Genomic DNA, 21,071 nt, shown 5'->3' on the forward strand with positions numbered 1-21,071 from the left:
TTCTTTTTTATTTCCAGCATCAGCACTTGGTCCAGCATCTTGATAATCTTCAGGTGGATCTTCATGTTGAACATCCATATTAGCAGGTTCATCTTGTTCAAGATCAGCAGCACCACTAGATGAGGCACCAAGGTCACCATCCTTACTAATCCATTTCCACCTACTTTGGTAAAACCCATATTGCTGAGTGATCCATTGTTCAACTTTTGAGTTGACTTGACCAACTCAGAAGTTTCATCTTCAAGGTTCACTTCAAAATAGAGTAAAAATTTAGATACTAAAACAGCATATGGATAGTGATAGTCACTTAACCTCATAGCGTTTTGCATGTGCTCTTTGATGATGTGAATCCAATTGATTTTGATCTTCTTCATGATGCAGAAAATATATACCAGATCTTCCTCAGTAAGAACAGAATGATTACTCCCCCTTGGAGTTAGAATCCAAGTCACAATAAGAGCAAGCAATCTTTCATCAAGCTTGAGACCTCCAACCGAACATGTTCTCACTTGAGCATGTTGATTCTTCAAGCAACTCTTGTAGTATTGGATTTTTGTTAAAATTCTCCACTAGTCCAAGATTTCCTTTGTTGATTCTAAGGCCAAAGAACTTGAGACCAGCAACAACAGTCCATACTTCATGAGTTATCTCCATTTCTACACCTTTCACATGAGAAACTAGATTGTTTCCCTCAAACTTTAGGTTTGTGTAGAACACCCTCACCAAATCTGGATATATATTTCCTTTCATCTCCAGGAACTTTCTGAGAGATTGATCCTTGAGTAGCCTTCTCACATTATCAAGCTTTTGACTTCTCAGCCAATCAAAGCATACAACCTTGGGGTTGTTTATCTTCTTGATACTTGTTTCATACCTATACTTCTCAATAAGATCATTGTCTCCAGAAAACCAACCTTCTAGCCTTCCTCCTGACCTTACAGCCCTGGATTTGACTCTCTTTGAGGTGGGAGTAGTTGATTCCATGATGGCAGAGAATAAAACAGAGAAGAGCTCTCTTCACAAATTTTTGCATGAGATGTTGCAATTGGTTGTTCTTGTGGAAGAGATCAGCTGCACCAGATTTATAGCATAAAAAGAATCAATTAGCATTCAATTTTATTTAGTGGGTACCTGATTTTCAGAGAGAGGACTTGACTCTGCTCTGCACAGAAAACGTCATAAAAAGCTGAGAATCACATGGTCTTCACATGTGATATTTGACTAGTCATTAAGGCTATTGAATTTCCAAGATTTTGGAATATTTTCCTTTATCACTGTTGTAACTTCTCTCTGAACATGATCAACTTTCAACACAGATTCTTTGACCAAGATTCTCTCTTTGAATTGATCTGCAACGGATAGAAATTCAAAATAGCAATTAAAAAGATTTCTTCACAGTGTTGTCAGACTCAAAACAATCGGTTGTTTTTCTGCAGCAGTTAAAACTGTTTTTGAATTTTAACCATGAGCAGAAAGAGTTCAAAGCAGATGATACTAAGCGGATTAAAAAGATTTTTAACCAAGAGAGAGGACTTTTACACCACAAATTAAGAACAAATAAAGGAAAGTCTTATCCTTATGTTAAATCTTCCATGAGCCATGTGCTTTATGATCAAGAAGCCTTTTTTCACTGTTGAGGTCTTTTGCATAGCATTGATTCAGCTTCAATGACTGTCTTTTTCTTCAAGAACTTGATCAGATGACTCAGTCCCTCCTTTTTCTTTAGTTTTCCTGCATAAAAAGATTTCAAGCAACAAGATTTGGTCCCCTTACAATTTTGGGTCCTTTTGGCTTTTCTTTGCAGTTAGAAACTTCACATCCCTTAGGAATCCACTTCATAAAACCTCTTGGAACAGAATATTTTCTTATTTTGCAGAACCTAACAGAGTGGCCTTTCTTCATGCAGTAAAAGCATGTAACAACCGGTTGTTTCGTCTTAACAATCAGTTGTTTTTCTGGCTATCTTAAATTTTTTTTTGAAAACTTATCTTGTTTGTTTTGTGGATTAAAGACTAAACTAGCCCTTCCAAAAACACAGTTTTGAGATGCCAAGACATTCGCAAAGTTAGATTTTCCTTTCGAAAGCTTATCCACAATACTTACAAGATAGTGCACTTTCTTTTCAAGGTTTTCACAATTTTCACAAATAAGAGTATCACACTTGCAAAGAAGAGTTTTTGAAATGTATTTCTAATTTTTCAAAATCACATTTTGCTTTTTCCAGATCTTCTTCAAGTGATTTAACTCTCTTTTCAAGCCAACTGTTAAGATCTTTCAATCGGTTGTTTGAAAGAACCAATCTATTAGCTTCATCATGTGTTTCTTGAAAAGCTTCAAGTAATTCACTATAATTTTGTTCATTTAAGGCAGCACATGAACTTACCTCACTTGAGCTGCAAGATTCATCATCATTTTCAGCAACCAAGTAGATGTTTGCTTTCTCATCTTCACTTGATGAAGAACTTGATGATGATATCTCATTTTCATCCCAAGCTATGTAGACCCTTTTTGTCTTGCCTTTCTTTTCCTTATAATTGGTCTTTTTCTCCTTGCTTTTGTTTGGACAATCTGCCTTTATATGACCTTGCTCACCACAACCAAAACAAGTATAGTTATTGGAATTAAAATCATTGGATTTCTTGTTTCCATACCTATCTTTGTTGTTGTCTTTGTTGCGGTTTTTCTTTAGGAATTTGCTGAACTTTCTTAACAGCAAGCTAAGGTTTTCCTCATCACTTTCATCACTGGAATCTTGTTTCCCTTTGTGCTTGGATGCTTTTAAGGCTATGCTCCTTGTGTGCTTATCTTCACTCTCTTGAACATTGAGTCTATTCATCTCTAACTCGTGTTCCCTAAGCTTTTCAAAAAAAGAAGCAACACTTAATGATGTTAGATCTTTAGATTCGGAAATAGTAGTTACCTTTGGTTGCCATGCTCTATCAAGACATTTCAAGATCTTGATGTTCAGCTCTTCTTTATCAAAGGTCTTGTCAAGGCTCATAAGGTGGTTGATGATGTGCGTGAATCTTTTCTGCACCTCAGCAATTGTTTCTCCTTTAAGCATTCTAAACATCTCATACTCTAGGATTAGAGCATGCTTTCTAGCTCTCTTTACCTCATTTGTTCCTTCATGAGTGACTTCCAAGGTGTCCCACATTTCTTTTGATGATTTGCATTGCGAGACCCTGAAAAACTCATCAGAATTTAATGCAGAGGTTATAATATTTTTGGCAATGCAATCAAATTTGGCCTTTTTGCTTTCTGCATCAGTCCATTGAGAACATGGCTTCTCAATAACAAATCCATCTTTTTCAAACTTTGGGACAAAAGGACCATTTTCAATTGCATCCCAAATTCCTTTGTCAAGTGATTCCATAAATATTTTCATTCTTACTTTCCAAAATTGGTAGATCAAACCACAAAACAGAGGTGGTCTATTAATTGAAGCACCTTCCCCAAAAGGTAGTCTATCAGCCATTAAAAAGGTTTTTAGGATCAACTTGAATAACTTTCAAGAACCAAGCTTTGATACCAATTGTTAGAATGGATGTCTTTAAACTAGAGGGGGGGGGGGGGGGGGTGAACTGTTTAAAGAAGATTTTCGCAAACTTTTAAAACAAGAATGAATTTATCTCAGGAAACAATTGATAAGAAATTCAGTTTACCAAAAAACAGCAAACAAAACAGCAAAACCAGAAAAACAATCGGTTTTTTCACAGAAACAATCGGTTGTTTATACCAGCAAACAACAAACAAAACTGAAATTAAAGAGTTAAGGATAGAGAGATTGCACACAGATGTTTATACTGGTTCACTCCAAATCCAGAGCTACATCCAGTCTTCTCAGAAACCCTGAGGAAATCCACTAAGCAATCACAACTTGATCACTTACACAACAACCAAGAGAATGACCTTGAACACCTCAAGACACACACTCTTCTTGGCCAACACACCAACACACCAACACCAAGATTGCTGATCTTGATCCCCTCAAGAACACACAGTCAATCTCAGCAAACACAGAAACGAAACTTGTTTCACCAAGTACAAGGATTAAACTTATTACAGAAGATAATTTGAAATCAATACAAGCAGAATCCTATTCCACAACTTTGATCAATCACAAACTTTCAGCAATCTCAGCTCTTTGAAAAACTCAAAAACTCTTAACAAAAACTTGTCAAAGATTTTTTCTCAAATCTGTTTTTCTGAATTTATTCAAAGATGTAGTTTGTTATCAAATCTTAACAAACTCTTAAATTGCATTAAAAGATTGGTCAAAGCATTTAATGACTGGAGTGTAATCAGTTAAATCATTTAAAGCTCAGTCAAAGATAAAACAGTTTTTCTGTTATGGTCCTAAAACAAAAAATCGATTGTTTTGGTTCTTAACAGTTTAACCATTTTAAAAACAGTTTTCAATCTTTTTCTCAAAACATCTAAGTATAAACAATCGGTTTTTTCGACAAAACAATCAGTTGTTTTAACTTGGTTCAACACATGTGGTTGATCAACAATCTTTCAAAAGGAGACATTGTGATAATCCTTTCTCCCATGTAAGCATCATTATGATCACCCTCTTTTGTCTCAGCAACAGGTTCATCTTGTGTTGCTGCATCTTCAGGTTCATCACCCTCATTTGTTCCACTTGGGCCAGCTTGATCACCATCTTTGCTCACCCATTTCCCACCAATTTTATTAAATCCCATTTTGCTTAGGGATCCACTATTAATCTCACTTGAGGCTTGATAACTTCAACCAACTCCCCTTCTATATCCACTTCAAAATAGTGAAGAAATTTAGAGATTAAAAAAGCATAGGGATAGTGGAAATCACATAACCTCATGGACTTTTTCATATGCTCTTTGATGGTGTGAATCCAATTGATCTTCACTTTGTTACTGATGCAATAGATCAGCAGTAGGTCTTCTTCAGAAAGAGTGGAGTGATTGCTCTCCCTAGGTGTGATAATCCATGATACTATGAAGGCTATGAGCCTTTCATCAAGCTTTAACCCTCTAACAGAAAAACTTCTCACTTTGGAGAGGGGATTCTTGAGACAATTCTTATAGAACTACATTTTGTTGAATTCTTCAACAATTCCAAGGTTTCCTCAGTTGATCCTCAGCCCAGAGAATTTCAATCCATCCACAACAGCCCATACATCATTTGTGATGACCATTTTTATACCTTTCACATGAAAAACAAGTGAGTCACCATCAAATTTGAGGTTAGTGTAGAATACCTTTACTAAATTTGGATAAAGGTTTCCAATTTGCTTAATAAATCTCTTTAATCTTTGCTCCTTGAGGAGGCTTCTCACAGTGGACATATTTTGTTGTTTCATCCAAGTGAAGGAGACAACCTTGGGTGTATTTACACTTTTCCTACTAGTTTCATGTAGGTATTTGTTGATTAGTTCAGCTTCTCCTAAGAACCGTCCTTCAAGCTTTCCACCACTTCTAACAACTCTGGTCTTCATCCTTTTGCCAGATGGAAGAGTTCCAACCATAGCTTTAAATCAGAAAGGAACTTTGGCACACTGTAGAAAAGACAGGTTTCTATTGCATGAAGGCCATTCTATTAGGTACTGCAGGTTTCAAAAATCTCTGGTTCCTAAAGGGTTCTTTAAATGGATTCCCAGATGTTTTTATGGTTCTATAGACAGGTCTAACACAAAGGGTCCCAAGTTCTTTAAGGGATCAAACCTTGTTCTTTAACAAGTTCTATTTTGCATATTTTTTACTTTACTTGAAGGGTCAGAAAGATCAGGACCTCAAGAAGATAACTGTACAAGTCAAAGCCCTGTCCTGATTACATGAACTGCTTACATTTGTGTAACTGTAATCTGAGGATAATTTTCTTGTTCTTATCCTTGTTGAACATTAGTTCTTAAATCCAATTCAATATTGTTCTCTATGCCTGGATTATGATTACCAAACATTTCTTATATGCTTTAGACTAATTTGTGTGCATTAAGAACCTTTATGGTTGAGTATAGCATGGGTGTTTAAAAATTGTTTTTCTCAAAAAAAAAAACTTTAGTGCAAAATTTCAACCGATTTTTTATTCGAAACAATCGATTGTGTTATCTCTGACAACACTGGGCAAAACTATTTTTAATTTCTAAATCCTTTCTTCATGCAATAGAAGCAATAGCACTTGAAATCTAGCCGTTTAATGCAGTTTTAATGAGCTAAATCCGTTTTGATTACATCCAAAACAGTTAAAACAGGTTTTCAAAAATCTATTATGAAAACACACATTTAACCGGTTGAAACCATGATTTAACCGGTTGAATGGGTCGGGTAGTTGCATAACCAAATCTAGAAACAATTTCAAAACCTTTAAGCAACTAAATGACAAACAACCGATTATATCGATAATTCAACCGGTTGTTTTCCCTTTGCTTGGAAAAACACTTTGTTTCTTTAAAACAGATTGGTCAAGCTTTGTGCAAGGATTAAAAACTGGTCTTTTACAAATATTCTAAAAATCTAAACTAAACCCAAACCAAAAGCAGCACAACTTCAAACTTCATGTGGATTTGAAACATCAAAGCTCCCATGCTCTACAATAGCTTTAAAGAATGTTACCCCGCACGTACTGTCTCGTTAGGGGTATCGAAAGCTCAAGCAATCACTGATGGTGGAAAAGGAGCAATGCAGAGAGGGGATTGGGTCTGATATTGATAGAGGGGTCACTTGCCCTCCACCACCACCTTTGCGCCATGTAAAATGGAAGATGGCCCGAATTAAAAAGTCAGGTGCATTTAGTTTTGAGCAATCAAAGATAGTCTCAGAAAAAATTGTAAGTTATTTTTATCTTATTTTTCATTTATTTTAAAGCATTAATTATATTAAAAACTTATATGATTTTGGTTTCTTGTAGGATTCCTTGGTTGAGGAAAGCTCCCAAGGTAATTTTGCCCCTAAAGGTCGTTGTGATATCCTAGTTGAAGCAATTGGACGACCTGGGCACTGTGGTCGTGTTTGTGCATCTATAAAAGGGGTTGGAATTAAACTATATTTTGGAGTTGCACCACGACACTCATCGTCCTCCCCCACAAAGACCAAAGCAAAAATGATGAGGAAGATACGTCAAGAATTAATGTAGGAGATGAGAAAGGAGGCTGATCGGATGCGGTTAGAGTTGCGATAGGAGTTTCTAACTCAAAAAGTTTATGTTGAGCCGGTTGAGATGCCTGTTAGTCCCTTTCCCAAGAGAAGGGAAGTTGTGCAGCTCCTACAACATCAGGGGAGGATATCATTGGCCAGACGATCCAATATCAACTACTGGTAGAGGCGGCATGCTTCCTCAGGTGGTGGCCATTGGAAAAGTCTATCAAGAGGCCACCTGATAGAAGAGGCCCAAGCATCAACTCGAATGCAAGCCCACCAAAGTGTAGAATTGGGCCAACCAGTAGAGCCATGGCGAAGAAGCTTCAAGAAGATTGGAATACTGCTACTAATGGTAGAGAAACCTTCTTATACATGTTCATGATGCCATAGATTCCAGTGTAGAGTAGCATTTAAATTATTGTCAAAATTAGCATAGGAAATTTCATTTTTATTTTTTGTTAAAATGAAGATTGGTACCTAAATACCAACCTAGGTTTATATTAGGTTTTCTTAAACTTCTAATTAAACCTAGGCCGGTCCAAGGCAAGCCCATTAGGGGTTCACGTTCTAGATCCTTTGAACATGCCTTCCATGTGCTTCCATTTAGGCGCCAATTTCAAAGTAGTGTAGTTTGAATTTCCCTCATTTTTGCTTTGATGTAAACCGACCCTCACTAGTTATATAAGGAGTGGCTTGGCTCATGTTTTCACAAGATTAATATAATAGTGAATTGCTGCCAAATTTGAGCCACACTACTTGTCAAAAACCTCTTAAGGTTAGACTATTGATCTTCAACTTCCATTCTACCAAAGAGAGATGGCCTCACCACTCTCATTTCATACCTAACCTGTACCTCCAAGGCAGCCACATCTCCTAGGACAGCCTTGTCCGTGAACCTCCATCAAGCTTCTGCAAATTCCACCAATCCTCCAAGAATGAAGGCATTCTTCCATCATTTGGTATCTAGAGCCATGGTCTTCAAGAGATAAATGCCTTATCTTGATTTTAATTTTGTGTTCATTTCAATTCCGTGTTGTTCTTCAAGTGTTCTTGATTGTCTTGCTGTTTTGAGTCTTGATTTTGTTTAGATGCTATTTTGGTTCAATCCAATCAGTGAAATCATGCTCAAATTGATCTTGAGCTTCTATATTGCAAATTTTATGTAGGATTCATTTGTGTTGTGGTAAACTGTTTTTTTTTGTAGGATTTGAGTATTTCTTTGTGATCCAATCGGTGCAAACTGTTTTGGTTCTTGAGTCTTTTGATTTTATGAATCTATACATGTTATGTCAAGTCATGTGTTTCCAAGAATTGTCATGAAATCCTAGTAGTACTTTTTTGATTGATTTGGTTTCTTGATTTGATTTTGAGTCCAGTTTATAATCTGAATTGTTTGATCCTTTGGTGCATTTTTCTTTTAGATTTGAGTTCATGCTTGAGTGATAGATCCACACAAGTTCTTACATATCAATTCCATTGTGTTTTTGAAGTTTCTCAAAATTGTTTTAAATTCCAGAATTAGGATTCCTCTGTTTTTTATTTTGTACTGGCTGTTTTTGTTTATGAAATTAAAATTCGTTGGAGAACAATTATGAAATTCTAGATCTAAACAGTTTGATGTATTAGAAAAAAAAGAAAAAAAGAAGTAAGTCAAAATTCAAAATAGAAAAAAATGATAAATCAAATGAAAAAAGTTTGCATTTTGGCGCGAACAGAAACGGTAATTTGGCAACAGATTTGAAAATTTTATCACAATTAATTGGTGTATTGTTTTGGTGTGATTCCAGCGCCAAAATGTTTCTAAGATCTTGAACTGCTTGTGATTTAAATTTAAAAATTAAATTCAAAATATACAGCTCAGCATAAATATTTTAAATCGCGCATTAGGTAGTACTGTTTTGGTTTTATTAATCAATTCTAGTGTCATTCCTTAGGTTCAATTTGTGTGCCACCTTTTGTTGAGTGCCTTATTTGTTTGCTTGTCAAATTTATTCAATACTCTTTCAAGTTGTGTCATATAATTACTCCCTTTGTTGTTGTCCTATTTCAAATTGAATTGTTTCTTTGCTTTAAATTTGTTGACCTCTTTGGTGAAAGTTTCAAAAAGTGGTGCTTGGTTAAGTTTGGAATTAACCTTTGTGGTGAGTCCATTACTACTTAGTAGGTACTGTTTTGAAGATTTAAATTGACTAAACTTGAGAGGTTGAACAAGGGTGTTGCAGCAAGTGAGTTTACAAAAATACACAAAAAGTGGGTGCCAATAGAAAGAGTCACAACAAGAAGGAGTACCAAAAGCAAAAGAAGTGCATAGAATAGGAATTCTAAATTTTACTTTTGTAGTCCAATTTCCATTGTATTTCTTTTGAATTGTAATTGCATTAAACCTTGATTAATTAGTGGATTAATTACGCATTAGACGGTGAGTGTGTCTTCAATGGCTCTAAGTGTCTAGAAGCCTCACTTTAGGATACGCCTAGCTTTAAAGCTTTTTAGTTAGTAATCTTTAATTGTGTTTAATTAATTGCTTTGCTTTGTTACTTGCTTCATATTGTTTAATTGTTTTGCATTTTTCTTGCATAAAGTAGTGTTTTTCATTCTTAATTGTGATCTAAGTAAATTACTTAGAAAAAGATTTTTGAAAAGTCTTGAGGGATAGATTTTAGCAAGGAAAGACTTGGTACTTAAGAGATCCTAGTGATCCACCTCTCTTTCCTGGAAAACTACCTTCATTACTCTCCTTGTCTTTTTTGAGGAAAATTACTTTTAACACAAAGCTTTAACCATGTCAGCCCATTCTTCTAGATCTAGTGAAAGTGATCTAAAGTCTATTAAAACTCTTTTAAAACAATTATCAAAGGACTTTCAATCATTCTCATATAGTTATTTGGAACATGAGGAACAAACCAAAGAGCTGAAAATGGCTAAAGAAAGGGATGAAAACTCTAGCAAATCTAAAAAAAAAGTTCACATGCATTTAGTTCTAAATATCATGAATCTTTTGAGGAAGAAAGTCTTGGGATAAATGAATATTGTCAACCATCCCCTAGGCGAACTAGAAGAGAAAGACAAGAAAAAGAAAGCCTAAAAGAGGTTAGGGTATATTTACCTCATTTCCATGGAAAAGAAAACATAGAAGTGTATTTAGATTGGGAGATGAAGGTAGAACAATTATTTGCTTGCCATAGAGTAAGTGAGGAGAGAAAAGTACCCCTAGCCACTCTAAGTTTTCAAGGCAATGCTATGTATTGGTGGACGGCCCTTGAGAGAGATAGGCGTCTTCATAAGGACCCTCCCATAGAGTATTGGAATGATCTTAGGGGAGCCTTAAGACGCCGCCATATTCCCTCCTACTACAATAGGGAGTTAATGGACAAGCTCCAAAGACTCCAACAAAAGACAATGAGTGTAGAGGAATATAGGCAGAAAATGGAATTATATATGATGAGAGCCTCAATTAGGGAGTCTGAACCCACCACCATAGCAAGATTCTTAGTGGGCTTAATCTTGAGATTAGAGATAGAGTTGAACTCTTACCTTACCAAGACTTGAATGATTTAATTCAATTGTGTATCAAAATTGAACAACAAAATTTGAGGAAAACTTCAAGTCGTAGGGAAGGCTCATACTCTAACTCTTATCCAAAAAGAGAATTTAAAAGGGAGGAAAGTGTACCTAAAGAAAAACCAAGAGAAACTCCCAAAAGTGTAGGGAAAGATATGCTCACTCCACCTATTCGCACTAGGGATGTCAAATGCTTTAAATGTTATGGTAGAGGTCATGTTCAATCTCAAATGCCCAAACCAAAGAACTTTGTTTTTAAAAGGGGTAAATGAGTATAGTAGTTATGATGATGAACCTAGTGGGAAAGAGGAGGAGAACAATGAGAGTATATCCATGTGAGGGGGAATTAATGATGATTAGAAGAACCCTCAACAATCAATCTAGCGTGAACCTAGAGACATAAAGAGAGAATATCTTTCATACAAGATGCAAGGTTTTAGAAAATGTTTATTCTCTCATTGTGGATAGTGGCTCTTGCTGCAATTGTTGTAGCGCTAGAATGGTTGAAAAGCTAAATCTACAATTAGTCTCTCATCCTAAACCTTACAAAATTCAATGGATCAATGAAGATGGGGAACTAACTGTAGACAAGCAAGTGAAAGTCGAGTTTTCTATGGGCAACTACAAAGATAACGTTTTATGTGATGTAGTCCCCATGGAAGCTTGTCACATCTTGTTGGGTAGACCTTGGCAATTTGACAAGAAAACTATGCAAAATGGTCTAACCAATAAGATCACCTTCACCCACAAAGAAAATAAGTTTATACTCAATCCTTTATCACATTCAGAAGTGGTAAAAGATCAAGTACAAATGAAACAGAAGAGGGATGAAGAGAAAAAAAATTAGAAAAACAGAAAGCCCTTAGAGAGCAAAAGGCGTGGGAGAAGAGTGTTTCTTCCCACAAGGTCATTCAACAATAAGAAAAAATTGAAAATACATTTGAAAATATGTTTCTTGTTGAACACCCTTCAAGCCTTTTAATTTGTAAAGGAACACTTACATGCACTGCCACACTTCTTGAGACTTGTGTTTTACCTCCTCAAGTAAAAGAGCTTTTGAAAGAGTTTGATGATATATTCTCTAAGGAAGACCCCATAGGACTTCCTCCTTTTAGAGGTATAGAACATCAAATTGATTTAATTCTGAGGGCTAGTCTACCCAATATACCAACCTATAAAACTAATCCTGAGGAAACTAAGGAGATAGAATCGCAAGTACAAGACTTGTTGGAGAAGGGTTGGGTTCAAAAGAGCTTAAGCCCTTGTGTTGTACCTGTCTTGTTGGTGCCAAAAAAAGATGGCAAGTGGAGAATGTGTTGTGATTGTAGAGCCATCAATAACATCACCATCAAGTATATGCATCCAATTCCAACACTAGACGATATGCTTGATGAATTGCATGGGTCCATCATATTTTCCAAAATTGATCTTAAAAGTGGATATCACCAAATTCGAATTAAAGAGGGTGATGAGTGGAAAACTGCTTTTAAAACCAAATTTGGACTATATGAATGGTTAGTGATGCCTTTTGGTCTCACTAATGCATCTAGCACTTTCATGAGGCTCATGAATCATGTCTTAAAGGATTGTATAGGTAAATACGTAGTAGTTTATTTGGATGATATATTAGTCTATAGTCAAAGCCTAGAAAACCACCTAAGACACCTTAGGGAAGTTCTCTTAGTGCTTAGAGTTAATAGTTTGTTTACTAATAGTGATAAATGTACCTTTTGTGTTGATAATGTAGTGTTTTTGGGTTTTGTAGTTAACAAAAATGGGGTACATGTTGACCCCAAGAAAATCAAAGCCATCCAAGAATGACCAACACCAAAATATGTAGGAGATGTTAGGAGCTTTCATGGTTTGGCAAGCTTTTATAGAATATTTGTGCCTAACTTCTCAAGTCTAGCTTCACCACTCAATGAGTTAGTGAAGAAGGACACTCCATTTTGTTGGACCGAGAAGCACGAACAAGCCTTCAAGAGGCTAAAAGCTCAAATCACTAATGCACCCATTCTAGCTTTACCAAATTTTGAAAATCTTTTGAGCTAGAGTGTGATGCATCAGGAGTAGCCATATGTGCGGTTTTGTTGCAAGGTGGGCATCCCATTGCTTATTTTAGTGAAAAACTGCATGGAGCCACCCTCAACTATTCCACCTATGACAAAGAGCTCTATGCACTTGTGAGGGCTTTAAAGAATTGGGAGCACTATCTAGTTTCTAAATAATTTGTCATTCATAGTGATCATGAGTCTTTAAAATATTTGAAACGACAACATAAGTTGAACAAACACCACGCAAAATGGATGGAATTTCTTGAACAATTTTCTTATGTCATCAAATACAAGAAGGGTAGTACAAATATAGTGGCCGATGCTCTCTAAAGGAGACATGTGCTCTTTTCAAAACTTGGAGCCCAAATTCTTGGATTTGACAACATAAGAGAACTTTACAAAGAAGATCATGATTTTGCATCCATCTTTGCTAAGTGTGAACATAGAGCACAAGGAGGATTTTATGTGTCGGAGGGGTATATTTTTAAAGAAGGAAAACTTTGTATACCCTAAGGAACACATAGAAAACTTCTTGTAAAGGAATCTCATGAAGGAGGTCTCATGGGCCACTTTGGAGTTGATAAGACTCTTGATCTTTTAAAAGGAAAATTATTTTGGCCTCATATGAGACGAGATGTTCAAAGACATTGTTTTAGATGCATTTCATGTTTAAAAGATAAATCTAAAACAATGCCTCATGGACTCTATACTCCTTTACCTATTGCAAGTGCTCCATGGGAAGACATTAGCATGGATTTTATTCTAGGACTCCCTAGGATTGCAAGAGGTTTTGACTTTATTTTTGTTGTTGTGGATCATTTTAGAAAAATGCACATTTTATTCCATGCCACAAGGTGGATGATGCTCAAAATGTTTCCAAACACTTCTTTAGAGATGTGGGAAGACTTCATGGGTTACCTAGAAGCATAGTATTGGATAGAGATCCAAAATTCATAAGTCATTTTTGGAAAACCCTTTGGGAAAAACTTGGCACTAAACTTCAATTTTCAACATCTTGTTATCCTCAAACGGATGGACAAACGGAAGTAGTCAATAGATCTCTTTCTACTATGCTTAGGGCGGTCATTAAGGGTAGCCATAAATCTTGGGATGAGTACCTTCCCCATATTGAGTTTGCATACAATAGGATAGTTCACAAGATTACTAATATTTCTCCATTTGAAGTTGTATATGGGTTTAATCCTCTTACTCCTTTAGATTTGTTACCCCTTCCTAATCCACAAACTTTTGTGCATAAGGAAGGAGCTACAAAAGCTGAATTTGTTAAGAAAATGCATGAGAGGGTTAAAGAACAAATACAACAACAAACTGAGAAATATATAAAACATAACAATAAGGGGAAGAGAGAAATCTTTTTTGAGGAAGGAGACCTAGTTTGGCTTCATCTTAGGAAGGATAGATTTCCAACTAAGAGAAAATCTAAACTTAGTCCCCGAGGTGATGGACCTTTCCAAGTCCTCAAGAATATCAATAACAATGCATATAAACTTGATTTACCAGCGGAATATGGAGTACATGATACTTTTAATGTCATTGATTTGTCCCCTTTTGTAGGTAATAACGAAGAAGAAGAAGCATTGGATTTGAGGACAGATCCTTTTCAAGAGGGAGGGGATGATGGAAGAGGCCCAAACATCAACTCGAATGCAAGCCCACCAAAGTGTAGAATTGGGCAAACCACTAGAGCCATGGCGAAGAAGCTTCAAGAAGATTGGAATATAGCTACTGATGGCAGAGAAACCTTCTTATACATGTTCAAGATGCCATAGATTCTAGAGTAGAGTAGCATTTAAATTCTTGTCAAAATTAGCATAGGAAATTTCATTTGTAATTTTTTTTAAAATGAAGATTGGTACCTAAATCCCAACCTAGGTTTAAATTAGGGTTTCTTAAACTTCTAATTAAATCTAGGCCGGTCCAAAGCAAACCCATTAGGAGTTCACGTTCTAGATCCTTTGAACATGCCTTCCATGTGCTTCCATTTAGGCGCCAATTTAAAAGTAGTGTAGTTTGAATTTTCCTCCTTTTTGCTTTGATGTAAACCAACCTTCACTTGCTATATAAGGAGTGGCTTGGCTCATGTTTTCACAAGATTAATATAATAGTGAATTGCTGCCAAATTTGAGCCAATGTCACTACTTGTCAAAAACCTCTCAAGGTTAGACTATTGATCTTCAACTTTCATTCTACCAAAGAGAGATGGCTTAACCAATCTCATTTCATACCTAACCTGCACCTCCAAGGCAGCCACCTGATGAGAATCAAATAAAGGAGGCTTTTATTAATGGAGGAAGAGGACATCAACCCTCACATTATAAATGGCTCATCTCGATACCCTATCTTTCGAAAGTCCACTAGTGTGAATCCTGATTCATCAATTTTAACACCACTTTTATTGTCAACCCATTTACACTTGAAAATTGGAACGAAAAACTTAGTGTAGTCAACCTCCCATATCTCTTCTATAAACCCATAGTATGACATTGATCCAAGTACTGAATTTGTATCTTTTGAAGTCGAAAACTGCATTGACTCGGCTTTAAGAGTAACACCAGAATTTTGAACTGTACTCTTTTCATCCATGGACTTCGTGTAAAATATACAATTATTCACTTCGTACGCTGTACATGAGATGACATCAAACTTCAATCCAGTAGCCAACCAGGTCAAGGTCTCTGATGCTGTTGAATCCTTGAACACCTCATCTTTAAACCAAGGCATGAAAGTTCTATTATGTTCCATCAAGACCCATTTCTCTGCTTGTCTTGGGTTATTTGCCTTCACAATAGCTTTATGAGCTTCTATGTAAGGTATAACTTCATATGTGTTATTCAATATGTACAAATGTGCTTGTAAGACTTCTGATCAAGATTTGCTTACAATATTCACACCACGTAAACATTTACTTGTAGAACGTTGTGGTGCCATGAATTAGCTGGAAGACCTATTGGATTTGCTTTTGTCATGTACTCTGAACAAAATTCAATATTTTCTTAAGCTATGTACCTTTCAATCATGATTTCTTCAGCTATGTGCCTCTGGACGATACGATAATGATTTTTCACAAAACCTTTCAAAATTTTCATATACCGCTCAACAGGATACATCCATCTTAAGTACACTGGTCCACACAATCTAACCTCTTTTACCAGATGCACCACTAGATGAACCATGATGTCAAAAAAAGATGCAGGAAAAAACATTTCCAATTCACACAAGATAACAACAATTTCATTTTGAAGTTCATCTAGTTTTGATGGATCAATGACTTTACAACAGATGAAGAGAAGAATGAGCACAAACGGGTTATGGTATGTCTAACATTTTTTGGTAAGAACCCACGGATAGCTACCGGCAACAACTGTTGCATCAAGATGTGGCAATCATGAGACTTCAACCCAATTAACTTCAAATCTTGCATTGACACTAGGCTCTTCACATTTGAGGAATGTCCTTATGGCACTTTCACACCCTTTAGACATTGACAAAAACTAATTTTTTCATCTTTTGACATTGTGTAACAGGCTGGGGGCAAATATGTACACTTACCCATTTCTATGGGTGCCAACTCACCGCGTATGTTCATCTCAATCAAATCTAAACGAGCATTTAGATCATCCTTTGTCTTCTCGTTAATGTTAAGAAGTGTACCAATTAAGCTATCACACACATTCTTCTCAACATGCATTACATTTATACAATGTCTGACTTCTAACCTCGACTAGTACGGAAGATCAAAGAAGATTGATTTCTTCTTCCAAATGTTTGTCACATGACTTTCTTTTTTACTTACCGAAGGTGTGGTCTATGTTATTTACCTTTTCGTAAACCTCAAAACCGGTTAATGGAGTTGGTGGACCACTAGCCTCTTGGTGTCCATTAAAGGCTTTTTTCAACATCCGGTAAGGATGATGACTTCTAAGAAACCTCTGATGCCGAAGATATATTGTTTTCCTTCAATGTTTCAATTGTTGAAAAGTAGTGTCTTCTTCGCATATTGGACATGCTTTATGACCCTTAACACTATAACCTGATAAGTTACCATATGCCGGAAAGTCATTGATGATGCAAAATAACATGGCATGAAAAGCTTGAAAGTTTCATTAGCAAATCCGTCAAATACTTCAACACCCTGGTCCCACATTAACTTCAAATCTTCAATTAGAGGACTTAGATAAACATCAATATTATTCCCTGGCTGTTTCAGACTGGATATCATCATAGACAACATCATGTATTTTCGCTTCATGCACAATCCAGGAGGTAAGTTGTAAATAACTAGTAAATCAAGCCATGAACTGTGATTTGTACTCATATTACCAAACAGATTCATTCTTCCTGTAGCTAAACCAAGTCAGATATTTCTTGATTCTTTACCAAAATCTGGAAACTCATCATCAAATTTCTTCCACTGAATAGAATCAGCTGGATGTCGGTACATGCCATCACATTTTCTCTCATCTACATGCCATCACATTTTCTCTCATCTACATGCCATCTAAGATTCTTAGCATCGTTTGGGTTTGCAAACAAACGCTTCATCCTTGGAATGATGGGAAGATACCACATAACCTTCATTGGGGGTCCATGCTTTTCTATATCTTCAATAGTATCATCATCTTTTTGTTTCAACTTATAACGTGATAACCCACACCTCGGACAACTTTTCAACAATTCAAAATATTTCCGGTATAATATACAATCATTAGGACATGCATGTATCTTTTTATACTCCATACCCATTGGACAAATAATCTTTTTGGCCTCATAATTACGATTAGGTAGAGTATTTCCCTCTGGAAGCATATCCTTCAACAACTGAAGCAATTTCGTGAAGCTTTTATCAGTCCATCCATTTATTGCCTTCAAATTCATCAATCTTAACACCGCGACAACCGTGTGAAGTTAGTTGATTCAGGATACAATGGAGTCTCTGCATCGGTTGACATACTTCCATATCCATGCACTTTTGCAAAAGACTCAGCTCCTACATCACGAATCATGTCTTCCAATCGATCGTCATCTACATCATACTGCTTCATCCATGGTGGACCCACGTATTCTTCAGTTACGGAAACACGTGGTAAATTTAATAATTCACCAAGTTGTATAAGATCGAAGAAACTCATCACATAGTCAGTGCTCCCTCATTATATTAACATCTAGTATCCTTCCATTCAAACAATTAACGCACGGACACCTGATCTTTGCTCCATCATGACCACTATTAATCGCGTTACGTTGTGTAAATTGTATAAATTCTTCTACTCCTCTTTCGTACTCCTCACTTAAACGAACAGAATTCATCCAATTTCGATCCATTATATATTCTGGAATGGTTAGGATTTTTATATCAGTATTTTATCTCTCACGTTTGCCGAGGGTCGAACACCCTCAGACTCAATACCAGAACGTATTATTGCCAAATATAACATATAAAGTAACAACTAACTACTAAATAATATAAATTTTAATATAAATTACAAAGAACAAATTCAAATATAATAAGTACTAATACTAAATAATATAAATTTTTAAAAATACAAATTATAATACATAAAAAACATACAAATTCAAAATATTATAAATACTAAATAATATAAAATTTAAAATATACAAATTATAATACATCAATAAAAAATTCAAAAAAAAATGCAAAAAAAATTTAAAAAATTTAAAACAGTATACACCAACCTTGTGCGTGAACCAAAGTTGGTGGTGAAGAGTGGTAGGGGAGCAAGAGCAACAGCGGCAGCAGCGGAAGCGGTGGCGGAGCAGCGACGGAGAGCCAATGGAATAGTACCTTCGACCACCAATGCAAGGAAACGAAAGTCATTAAAAAACATACATTTGTGAAGATTGAGAAGAAGAAAGCGATTCAAAAACTTACAAACTTATAATGAAGACTACGAAAGAGATGAACTTCTTACGCCAGTGCAAACGAGAGGCAAACGAAAAGGATGAACAGCGCAAACGAAAGGCAAGAACAAAAAGAAACTACGAAAGTGGTGAGGCGCGTAAAAAAATTTAGGGTAAAAAGCATTTACAAATGCAGCTAAACGTAAAAACCGCATTTGTAAATCAAGCGCTTTGATTTACAAATGCGGTTATACAAACAACCGCATTTGTAAATCAAAACATTTTGATTTACAAATGTGGCTATACAAACAGCCGCATTTGTAAATCAAAGCGCTTAATTTACAAACGCGGCTATACACACAACCGCATTTGTAAATCAAAACGCTTGATTTACAAATGCGGCTATACACACAGCCACATTTGTAAATCAAAGCGCTTGATTTACAAATGCGGTTTTTACGTTTAGCCGCATTTGTAAATCAAATTAATTTCAAAAATGTCACCGCGTTTTTTACGAATGCGTTTAAGCGTAAAGCCGCACGAAATAAATAACGTTCTTTTCTTCATTTTGCACTAGGGTAATTTGAAGAATAGTGAGTAAAGATAGGTAATTTACTTTTCAACAAAGTCCAAACTTTAAATTGGGACATATATGGAATTTCTTTAGGACCTTCTCCTGTTTGAAAATAATTTCGTTCTTATGTCCTAGATACACCATACAATTGTCACTATGTTTTGTTTCTGGTTTAAATGATTGACTTTTACTTTCTTAGTTCCTTCATATTGAAAAATATAAACTATTACATTTAAATAATATTTTTACTATATAATATAAAAACATATTTTGTATTATATTATATAAAATAAATTTGAACTGTGTAATCCGTAACAAATTTGTAGATTTAAAATTACACAATTTCAAAATATATTTTTAGATTATACCAATTATATTTTTGGATTATACCATAATAATTTTCAGATTATATAATTTAGAATATATTTTCAACTTCATAAATGTATAATGGATTATGTTAATCCAAATATAATCCAAAATGTTTTGATTCCCTGAACAATTGAGATAGTTAGATGAAGGAAGAAATTATTAAAGTGAAGTAAAAATGAGCCTTCCAATTAGAAGAGTACTATTGGATAAAATATGTGCAATCCCAAAACGACTTTATCACAAATTTGGGGGATTTTCCAAAGAAGTGGAATTTAGGTTTGAACGAACTATAGACGTAAAACATGAAGAAGTAATATTAGGGTAAGACAAGTTATTGCCAAATTTTGGGACAAAGTCAATTCTAATAATAAGATGATTATTCGTTGCATAAATACTCTTCTTAATGTCTTCTTACTAATCTTTTGGTCAATACGCTTATAAAAAATATATCTTTTGGTCAATACATATATAATTTATGAAGAATTTAGTAACGTAACTTTAGTAAGAAAACTATATAATTGTGGGTAGAACTTATAAATAAGATGTAAAACCTATCTTCTAATAATAAAGAGTTTATTAAACAATTATTTTAAAGAAAATGTTATTGAATGATTTTGTTATATTTTTGTTTATGAAAACAAAAAAGAAATATAATAGGTTTTTATTCTAATAAAATAGTTATAAGATTTTTACTTTGTTCTTTGTTATTTCTAATGATTACATAATTGCAAATTATTTAAAATAAAAGTATGATTAAAAATAATCATTAACGCTATCTTAATATTTATTCCAGGACAACCTCCACTCTAAGAACGCTCATGGACTAAAGATCCTGTAATCCAAATTTAGACAGTAACAAGAAACAAAATGACTGAGACAACCTTATCATGTTCAAGATGCATATCATTTCATATACATCACAATTTTAGTTAGAGAATGAGGATATAAAAAGAGTATAAATAAATAAGAAAAAAATGTGTGTATTTAATAGTACTTTCATTTAATTTTTTTATTACATATAAAAAAAATATGTATTTAAAATAAGAAAGAAGAAATAAACAGTATAAATAAAACTTCAATAATACTTATTTTTAAATTATAAATGCCTATAATTGATTAAATATAGAAATAAAAATACAGATAAACTGTTAAGAGATAATATAATTAATTATATATTTTGTTTATGGGTTTGAGCATGTTTAAATACTTCATTTATATTATTTATTCTTTGTTCATAATTTTTTTTTATATCTTATCATTATAATATTCTTTCATGTTAATTTCTTCCTTCTGCTAAACAAAAATAATCATGAATCTTGATATCTCTTCACCTCTGCCCTTCTCTTCCACCTTATGTAAACCAAATACATCAATGTTCTATGAATTCCGAATTAAACCCTACTTCAGGTTTTATCTATCATCAGCATGCATGTTATGAAAAAGTGTGAAAAAGTACACACAACATATAATGAGCACTCAATTACATCCTTCAATAAGAAGATCATGATTGAG

This window comes from Phaseolus vulgaris, chromosome 5 (genome assembly GCF_000499845.2).
Source record: "Phaseolus vulgaris cultivar G19833 chromosome 5, P. vulgaris v2.0, whole genome shotgun sequence".
Lineage (NCBI taxonomy): Eukaryota > Viridiplantae > Streptophyta > Magnoliopsida > Fabales > Fabaceae > Phaseolus > Phaseolus vulgaris.